This window comes from Phodopus roborovskii, unplaced genomic scaffold (assembly GCF_943737965.1).
Source record: "Phodopus roborovskii unplaced genomic scaffold, PHOROB, whole genome shotgun sequence".
Lineage (NCBI taxonomy): Eukaryota > Metazoa > Chordata > Mammalia > Rodentia > Cricetidae > Phodopus > Phodopus roborovskii.
In genome coordinates, this window is record NW_026126723.1 from 33,556 (window position 1) to 44,740 (window position 11,185).

An 11,185-nucleotide genomic window follows, 5' to 3' on the forward strand; every position below is an offset into this window, starting at 1 on the left:
ACAGCTAATGGAGAGAGAAGTAGGAGAAAATGAGAGGGAGGAGAGGAAGGCATGTGCGACCAGGAGGATTGAGCCTGGTTAGGAATGGAAAATAGGAAAGAGAGAGAGAGACAGAGACAGAAACAGAGACAGAGAGAGAGAGAGAGAACATAAAAGAGGGAGCCAATATTGGTTTGAAGATAAAGTTGAACACAAAGAAAGGTCGAGGGAACTACAAGACTGCTCCCAACTAACAATCTCAGCTTCCGTGGAAAGGCTATCATAAATGCCCTTCCCGGAGAGTGAGATCAACAACTAACTTCTCCATGGAGTCCTAAACTAATGCCTGTTGAAAACAGGAGCAAACACCCATACATAAACACTGAGTCAAACTAGAACCCAGAAGCAGATGGAGAGGACAAGACCATGCGGTAGAAGTACATAGAGACAGCTTACCTGAACAAGGAGGAGCTAAGGGCCACTAGACTGATAGCTGGGAAGCCAACAGGGATCTGACTCGGACCCCCCTGAATATGGGTCTCAGCCAGAAGGTCTGAGCAGCCTAAGAGACCTCAGACAGTGGAGCCAGGATGTATCCCTGGTGCACAAAAGGACTTTGCAAACATATCCCCCATGGAGGGATAACTGCCTTATTCTAGAGATAGGAGAGAAGCCCTAGTCCCTACTTCACAGGACCTGTCAGATCTACATGACCCCAACTGGATGGCATTCCCCTACATATTGTATTGTGGTGGGGGGTTGGGAGGGGACGGTGTTTAGAGTGCATGGGAGAGGGTAGAGAGGGCAAAAGGGAGAGAAAGAGGGAGGGAGGGCTTGGGGGGAGGGAGGGAGGGAGGGAGAGGGAACTGGGATCGACATGTAAAATAATAAAAAAAAAAAAAAAAAAAAAAAAAAAAAAAAAAACGCTTTGACTCCAAAATTTAAGTTGAAGAACAAGTTACTGGGGAAAAGTATTTCTATTTTTGTTTCCACAGAAAATGAAAAGATGTGGATTCCTTCCAGACTAATGTGGTTTGATCACACCAGACCGCCTGAAACAGAGTACAAGCTGATCCTACATTCCAAACAGCTGGACAAAACAGCCCTACAGACTACAGCAAGGATATCTGAATCTTCTTCGAATCCCCCAAGACAGCGCCCCTTACCAGCAGGAAGTAGTTTGGAAAGAACGACGCCCAAATTCCCAAATATTGTGTATAAATGTTTGTTTTCATTTAATTGGATTTGTTATATAAAATTAAATAAAAAATACTCTATATGCATAAAAAAAAGAACATGCAAATTAACAAAATCCGAAATGAAAAGGGGAACATAACAACAGACACAGAGGAAATCCAGACATTTTTCAGGTCATACTTTGAAAATCTGTATTCCACAAAACTTGAAAATTCAAAGGAAATGGACAAATTTCTGGATAACTATCACTTACCAAAATTAAATCAAGAACAGACAAACAACTTAAATAGACCTATAACCTGCAAAGAAATAGAAGCAATCATTGAAAGCCTTCCAACCAAAAAAAAATCCAGGGCCAGATGGATTCAGTGCAGAATTCTACCAGACATTCAAGGAAGAACTAATACCACTATTCCTCAAAGTGTTCCACATGATAGAAACAGAATGATCAATGCCAAACTCTTTTTATAAGGCCAAAATAACCTTGGTACCCAAGCCTCACAAAGACACAACAAAGAAAGAAAATTACAGATCAATATCCCTGATGAACATCGATGCAAAAATACTCAATAAAATAATGGCAAACCGAATTCAAGAATACATCAGAGAAATCATCCACCATGACCAAGTTGGCTTCATCCCTGGAATGCAGGGGTGAATTAATATATGAAAATCTATCAACGTTATCCACAATATAAACAAACAGAAAAAGAAAAACCATATGATTATCTTCCTAGATGCTGAAAAAGCCTTCGACAAAATTCAACACCCTTTCATGATAAAGGTCTTGCAGAGGTCAGGGATAACAGGAACATACCTAAATATAATAAGAAGCAATATACAGCAAACCAATTGCTAACATGAAACTGAATGGAGAGAAACTTGAGCCAATTCCTCTAAAATCAGGAACAACACAAGGCTGCCCTCTCTCTCCATATCTTTTCGATATCATACTAGAAGTTCTCACTAATGCTGTAAGACAACAAAAGGAGATCAAGGGGATCCAAATTGGAAAGGAAGAAGTAAAACTGTCTCTATTTGCAGATGATATGATAGTTTACATAAATGACCCAATAAACTCCACCAGGAAAAACCTACAGCTGATAAACACCTTCAGGAAACTATCAGGATACAAGATAATCTCAAAAATATTCAGTAGCCCTACTTTTTTCAGACGACAAAAAGACAGAGAAAGAAATCAGAGAAACATCACCCTTTACAATAGCCAAAAGCAACATAAAGCGTCATGGTGTAAAGCTTACCAAATAAGCAAAAGCCCTACATAATAAGTACTTTGTGGCTCTAAAGAAAGAAATTAAAGAAGATCCCAGAAAATGGAAAGATCTCCCATACTCTTGGATAGGTAGGATAAACATAGTAACAATGGCAATCTTGCCAAAAGGAATCTACAGATTCAATGCAATCCCCGTTAAAATCCCACCACAATTCTTCACTGAACTTGAAAGGATAATAATCAACTTTATATGGAGAAACGAAAGACCCAGGATAGCCAAAACAACCCTATACAATAAAAGAACTTCAGGAGGCGTCACCATTCCTGACTTTAAGCTCTACTACAGAGCTATAGTTCTGAAAACAGCCTGGTATTGGCATAAAAATAGACAGGTAGACCAATGGAATCGAATTGAAAATCCTGATATTAATACATGCACCTATGAACACCTGATTTTTGACAAAACAGCTAAAATTATACAATGGGGCAAGGACAGCTTCTTCAACAAATGTTGCTGGCACAATTGGATGATGGTGTGTAGATGACTGCAGATAGACCCATGTCTGTTGCCATGCACAAAACTCAAGTCCAAATGGATCAAAGACCTCAACAGCAATTTAGCCACATTGAACCTCTTAGAAGAGAAAGTAGGAAGTACCCTTGAACAAATTGGTATAGGAGACTGCTTCCTGAACATAACTCCAGGGGCACAGACACTGAGAGCATCAATTAATCAATAGGACCTCTTCAACCTTAGAAGCTTCTGTAAGGCAAAGGACACAGTGGGCAAGACCAAACAGCAGCCCACAGTGTGGGAAATGATTTTCACCAATCCTATATCCAACAAAGGGCCGATTTCCAAAATATGCAAAGAACTCAAGAAACTAGTCAACAAAACACTAAATAACTCAATTTAAAAAATGGGGTACAGAACTGAAGAAAGAATTCTCAATAGAGGAAATCAAAAATGCTGAAATACACTTAAGAAAGTGCTCAAAATCTTTTGCAATCAGGGAAATGCAATTCAAAACTACTTTGACATAATATCTTAATCCTGCCAGAATGGCTAAAATTAGAAACACCAATGAGTACTCATACTAGAGAGGATGTGGTGAAAGGGGAACACTCCTCCACTGCTGGTGGGAGTGCAAACTCATACAGCCACTTTGGAGATCAGTATGGCGGTTCCTCAGGAAAATGGGAATTAGTTTACCACAGGACCCGGCAATCCCCCTCTTAGGCATATACCCAAAGGATTCACATCAATGCAACAAAGACATCTGTTCAACTATGTTCATAGCAGCACTATTTGTAATAGCAAGAACCTGGAAGCAACCTAGATGTCCTTCAATTGAAGAATGGTTAATGAAGATGTGGCACATCTACACAATGGAATACTACTCTGCAGAAAAAAAATAATGGTATCTTGAAATTCGCAGGCAAGTGGATGGCACTTGAAGAAACCATCCTGAATGAGGTAACCCAGTCACATAAAGAGGAACACAGTATGTACTCACTCATATATGGATTTTAGACCTAGATCAAATGATCACCAGCATATAATTCACATCACCAGAGGAACTAGGATACAAGTTGTATTCTAAGAGATTCATATAAAGTCTCTCACAGAACTGGGAAGGGACAAGTCCCCCAGACCTCAGGTATAGTGGGGGAGGACAGCTAATGGAGAGAGAAGTAGGAGAAAATGAGAGGGAGGAGAGGAAGGCATGTGCGACCAGGAGGATTGAGCCTGGTTAGGAATGGAAAATAGGAAAGAGAGAGAGAGACAGAGACAGAGACAGAGACAGAGAGAGAGAGAGAGAACATAAAAGAGGGAGCCAATATTGGTTTGAAGATAAAGTTGAACACAAAGAAAGGTCGAGGGAACTACAAGACTGCTCCCAACTAACAATCTCAGCTTCCGTGGAAAGGCTATCATAAATGCCCTTCCCGGAGAGTGAGATCAACAACTAACTTCTCCATGGAGTCCTAAACTAATGCCTGTTGAAAACAGGAGCAAACACCCATACATAAACACTGAGTCAAACTAGAACCCAGAAGCAGATGGAGAGGACAAGACCATGCGGTAGAAGTACATAGAGACAGCTTACCTGAACAAGGAGGAGCTAAGGGCCACTAGACTGATAGCTGGGAAGCCAACAGGGATCTGACTCGGACCCCCCTGAATATGGGTCTCAGCCAGAAGGTCTGAGCAGCCTAAGAGACCTCAGACAGTGGAGCCAGGATGTATCCCTGGTGCACAAAAGGACTTTGCAAACATATCCCCCATGGAGGGATAACTGCCTTATTCTAGAGATAGGAGAGAAGCCCTAGTCCCTACTTCACAGGACCTGTCAGATCTACATGACCCCAACTGGATGGCATTCCCCTACATATTGTATTGTGGTGGGGGGTTGGGAGGGGACGGTGTTTAGAGTGCATGGGAGAGGGTAGAGAGGGCAAAAGGGAGGGAAAGAGGGAGGGAGGGCTTGGGGGGGAGGGAGGGAGGGAGGGAGAGGGAACTGGGATCGACATGTAAAATAATAAAAAAAAAAAAAAAAAAAAAAAAAAAACAAAAAAAAACGCTTTGACTCCAAAATTTAAGATGAAGAACAAGTTACTGGGGAAAAGTATTTCTATTTTTGTTTCCACAGAAAATGAAAAGATGTGGATTCCTTCCAGACTAATGTGGTTTGATCACACCAGACCGCCTGAAACAGAGTACAAGCTGATCCTACATTCCAAACAGCTGGACAAAACAGCCCTACAGACTACAGCAAGGATATCTGAATCTTCTTCGAATCCCCCAAGACAGCGCCCTTACCAGCAGGAAGTAGTTTGGAAAGAACGACGCCCAAATTCCCAAATATTGTGTATAAATGTTTGTTTTCATTTAATTGGATTTGTTATATAAAATTAAATAAAAAATACTCTATATGCATAAAAAAAAAGAACATGCAAATTAACAAAATCCGAAATGAAAAGGGGAACATAACAACAGACACAGAGGAAATCCAGACATTTTTCAGGTCATACTTTGAAAATCTGTATTCCACAAAACTTGAAAATTCAAAGGAAATGGACAAATTTCTGGATAACTATCACTTACCAAAATTAAATCAAGAACAGACAAACAACTTAAATAGACCTATAACCTGCAAAGAAATAGAAGCAATCATTGAAAGCCTTCCAACCAAAAAAAAAATCCAGGGCCAGATGGATTCAGTGCAGAATTCTACCAGACATTCAAGGAAGAACTAATACCACTATTCCTCAAAGTGTTCCACATGATAGAAACAGAATGATCAATGCCAAACTCTTTTTATAAGGCCAAAATAACCTTGGTACCCAAGCCTCACAAAGACACAACAAAGAAAGAAAATTACAGATCAATATCCCTGATGAACATCGATGCAAAAATACTCAATAAAATAATGGCAAACCGAATTCAAGAATACATCAGAGAAATCATCCACCATGACCAAGTTGGCTTCATCCCTGGAATGCAGGGGTGAATTAATATATGAAAATCTATCAACGTTATCCACAATATAAACAAACAGAAAAAGAAAAACCATATGATTATCTTCCTAGATGCTGAAAAAGCCTTCGACAAAATTCAACACCCTTTCATGATAAAGGTCTTGCAGAGGTCAGGGATAACAGGAACATACCTAAATATAATAAGAAGCAATATACAGCAAACCAATTGCTAACATGAAACTGAATGGAGAGAAACTTGAGCCAATTCCTCTAAAATCAGGAACAACACAAGGCTGCCCTCTCTCTCCATATCTTTTCGATATCATACTAGAAGTTCTCACTAATGCTGTAAGACAACAAAAGGAGATCAAGGGGATCCAAATTGGAAAGGAAGAAGTAAAACTGTCTCTATTTGCAGATGATATGATAGTTTACATAAATGACCCAATAAACTCCACCAGGAAAAACCTACAGCTGATAAACACCTTCAGGAAACTATCAGGATACAAGATAATCTCAAAAATATTCAGTAGCCCTACTTTTTTCAGACGACAAAAAGACAGAGAAAGAAATCAGAGAAACATCACCCTTTACAATAGCCAAAAGCAACATAAAGCGTCATGGTGTAAAGCTTACCAAATAAGCAAAAGCCCTACATAATAAGTACTTTGTGGCTCTAAAGAAAGAAATTAAAGAAGATCCCAGAAAATGGAAAGATCTCCCATACTCTTGGATAGGTAGGATAAACATAGTAACAATGGCAATCTTGCCAAAAGGAATCTACAGATTCAATGCAATCCCCGTTAAAATCCCACCACAATTCTTCACTGAACTTGAAAGGATAATAATCAACTTTATATGGAGAAACGAAAGACCCAGGATAGCCAAAACAACCCTATACAATAAAAGAACTTCAGGAGGCGTCACCATTCCTGACTTTAAGCTCTACTACAGAGCTATAGTTCTGAAAACAGCCTGGTATTGGCATAAATATAGACAGGTAGACCAATGGAATCGAATTGAAAATCCTGATATTAATACATGCACCTATGAACACCTGATTTTTGACAAAACAGCTAAAATTATACAATGGGGCAAGGACAGCTTCTTCAACAAATGTTGCTGGCACAATTGGATGATGGTGTGTAGATGACTGCAGATAGACCCATGTCTGTTGCCATGCACAAAACTCAAGTCCAAATGGATCAAAGACCTCAACAGCAATTTAGCCACATTGAACCTCTTAGAAGAGAAAGTAGGAAGTACCCTTGAACAAATTGGTATAGGAGACTGCTTCCTGAACATAACTCCAGGGGCACAGACACTGAGAGCATCAATTAATCAATAGGACCTCTTCAACCTTAGAAGCTTCTGTAAGGCAAAGGACACAGTGGGCAAGACCAAACAGCAGCCCACAGTGTGGGAAATGATTTTCACCAATCCTATATCCAACAAAGGGCCGATTTCCAAAATATGCAAAGAACTCAAGAAACTAGTCAACAAAACACTAAATAACTCAATTTAAAAAATGGGGTACAGAACTGAAGAAAGAATTCTCAATAGAGGAAATCAAAAATGCTGAAATACACTTAAGAAAGTGCTCAAAATCTTTTGCAATCAGGGAAATGCAATTCAAAACTACTTTGACATAATATCTTAATCCTGCCAGAATGGCTAAAATTAGAAACACCAATGAGTACTCATACTAGAGAGGATGTGGTGAAAGGGGAACACTCCTCCACTGCTGGTTGGAATGCAAACTCGTACAGCCATTTTGGAGATCGGTACTGCGGTTCCTCAGGAAAATGGGAATTAATTTACCACAGGACCCAGCCATCCCCCTCTTAGGCATATACCCAAATGATCCACATCCATGCCACAAAGACATCTGTTCAACTATGTTCTTAGCAGAACTATTTGTAATAGCAAGAACGTGGAAGCAACCCAGATGTCCCTCAATTGAAGAATGGTTAATGAAGGTGTGGCACATCTACACAATGGAATACTACTCTGCTGAAAAAAATAATGGTATCTTGAAATTCGCAGGTAAGTGAATGACACTTGAAGAAACCATCCTGAATGAGGAAACCCAGACACAAAAAGAGGAAAATAGTATGTACTCACTCATATATGGATTTTAGACCTAGATCAAAGGATCACCAGCCTATAATTCACACCACCAGAGGAACTAGGATACAAGGATATAAGAGATTCATATAAAGTCCCCTCACAGAACTGGGAAGGGACAATTCCCCCAGAGCTCAGGGGAAGTGGGGGGGTTGCAAATGGAGAGAAAAGTAGGAGAATACGAGTGGGAGGAGAGGAAAATATGTGCGACTAGGAAGATTGAGCCCTTTTAGGAATAGAAGAAAGGAGATAGGGAGAGAGAGAGAGGACATAAAATAGGAAGCCAATATTGGTTTGAGGATAAAATTGAACACAAAGAAAGGTCTAGAGAACTACAAGACTGCCACCCACTAAGGTTCCTTTGCAAGGCTACCATAAATGTCCTTCCCGGATATAGAGATCAACAACTAACTTATCCATGGAGCCCTCATCTAATACCTGTTGGAAACAGGAGCAAACACCCATACATAAACACTGAGTCGAACTAGAACTCATATGCAGATGGAGAGGACAAGACCAGACTGCAGAAACACATAGAGACAGCTTACCTGAACAAGGAGGAGCTAACGGGCCACCAGACTGATAGCTGGGAAGCCAGCATGGGACTGACTCAGGCCCCCCTAAATACAGGTCTCAGCCAGAAGGACTGAGCAGTCTATGGGACCTCAGACAGTGTGGCCAGGATGCATCCCTGGTGCACAAAAGGACCTTGAGAGCACATCCCCATTTGAGGGATAACTGCCTTAACCTTGAGACAGGAGAGAAGCCCTAGTCCCTACTTCACATGGCCTGTCAGATCTACATGACCCCAACTGGATGGCATTCCCCTACATATGGAATTGTGGTGGGGGGGTTGGAGAGGAGTGTGGTTAGGGTGCATGTGAGAGGGCAGAGAGTGTTAAAGGCAGGGAGGGAGTTAGGGAGAGGGAACTGGGATCGATATGTAAAATAATTAATTAAATAAAAATGATGATTATTACAAATATATCCAACATTTTTTCTTAAATTATTTAGTACAAATTATTTAGTACAAATTCAATTTTAATAGGAATTTTTGGGTTTAATGGATTGTCTTAAATATAGTGTATTTAATTTTTTAATTGAAACTTTAAAGGAATTTCAAATTTAAAAAAGCATTGTGCAGTGAATTGACTTGGCGCAAACCCTATTAAAAAGGCATTTCAAATTAAATAAGGAAGTCTCTTGCACTCTAAACATGTCTTTTCTAGTGCCTCACACCCTGCATTTATAGAGAACAGAATATATGCTTTGGTTATCATGAATTAACATTTACTTTTAGTTAGCCAGCAGGTGGAGCCATAACACGCCTAAAACAGAAATCATACTGCAAATGTCGTCTTTGTTCAGACACCAAGTTTGTTTTAGTTTCTTCACTAAACTCTATAAATAAAGGAAATAAAACCTTCAAAAATAAAAACAGAAAAAGAAATTTACTGAAATCAAAGCAAAAATATCTGCTATATGTGTGTGTCTGTAATGTAACTGCAGGTTTTCAGACAATGGCATTTGTCTGTAGATTGGATGTCAACTTTGTGCGATCTATTTTGGTCTGCAACTAGTGAAACATGGGAATCATCAAAATCTAATTTCCTCAGGAAACTCATTGTGGAAAAAGACTCATGTCTTCCAAATGAGAACGTCTGTATTAAAGAAACATTGACTTCTTATCTGACCACATTATAGAAAAAACAGGAACTGAGAATGTGGCAGGTTTTTAAATATGGGGAACATTCACTATTTGGCTTCCTTAGATTATTTAGTTTTGCATATATTTGCCTTCTTTTAATGTCTGTTTGGACCCCTTGGATGCATTATTAAACATATATTTTCTTTATTCAAATTAGTCAAACAAAATAAATATGATTTAAAAATTTATTATTTTGTCATTTTCCTTTTTGTATTAATTATTCTCTTTTTTTTAAGAATAGTGTTACTGTGACTCCCTGCATGGCCCAGAATGCGCCAATATAGATGGAAGTTTTCCTAGGACATCAGAGAGATCTGTCGATATTGACTACAGAGTGCATGTCTCTAGATAACTTGATTTAATTAATTGGCTTACTGAGTATAAGTGACTGACCGTCACCAGTTAGGGTAACCAGGACACAGGCTCTGGTGTTCACTCCAGCAACAGAAAAAATTTCTTATCCAATAAATCATTTTTGCCTTAAAGTTCACTGATTTCCAAATATGAGAAATTATCTTCCTCACCGTTGAGTCTGTTTTAACTCATCAAAGATCCTGGGAAAAATACTGCCTTATCCTGCAAATGTTGAAACCCAGGTTGACAGAAATAAATGGATTTTGAGTATTGTTAACTGTAATTCCTCATCCCATCATTCTAATGTCTCACTATGTGAAGCTGAAGCCACCTTAACCAGGCATGGTAGCAGAGGCCTCTAATCATGGTTCTTAGAAAGTGGAGGTGGGTTTTTCAGGATTACAAAGTCATCCAAGATAAAAATGGTTCATGGGGTATAGTGGGAAGACCAAAGAACAAAGATTGACTATGCTTGGTTCTGGACACTGTACATAATCTTCCCCAAAGCTCTAGCAATTCAGCGCCTTGTCACCAGCAATTGTTACCTAAGCTACTTACTATCCATCATTCTTATTCTTGTTAATGTTTCCTGACTAAGGTAGCCCAGATCATTTTGTGTCCAGATGCGTAGAGCTCAGAGAGAAAAATTATCCTGAAATTGGAATAATTAGCCACAGGCAAGGATGAGCTCCCTGATTGCATATGAAATACGACATGTTCAGTCCTCAAAACATATATACATAACCAAGAGAAGTGAACTCTATTGATTTTAATTGTATGTTTGTGCATACATATTCACAAGTGCTTAACAAGAAAGGAATTTAAAGGGAAGAACATGGGAAGGGATGGAGAAAAGGCAGGAAGGAGTAAATTGGTGACATACATTTTAAATAAAAGTTATGAGAATATATTTTAAATAATGAAGATGACAAGAAATATAGCTTAGCACTCAAGAGCACTAGGTGTTATTACAAAGGTCACAAGTACCATTACCAGAAACCATAGCAGATAGCCATCTTCTGTAACTTGACTTCCAAGGGAGATAGTACCCTATACCAGCCTTTGCACGTACTGTTCCCAGGTGGCTGGAGGAAAACAGCCAT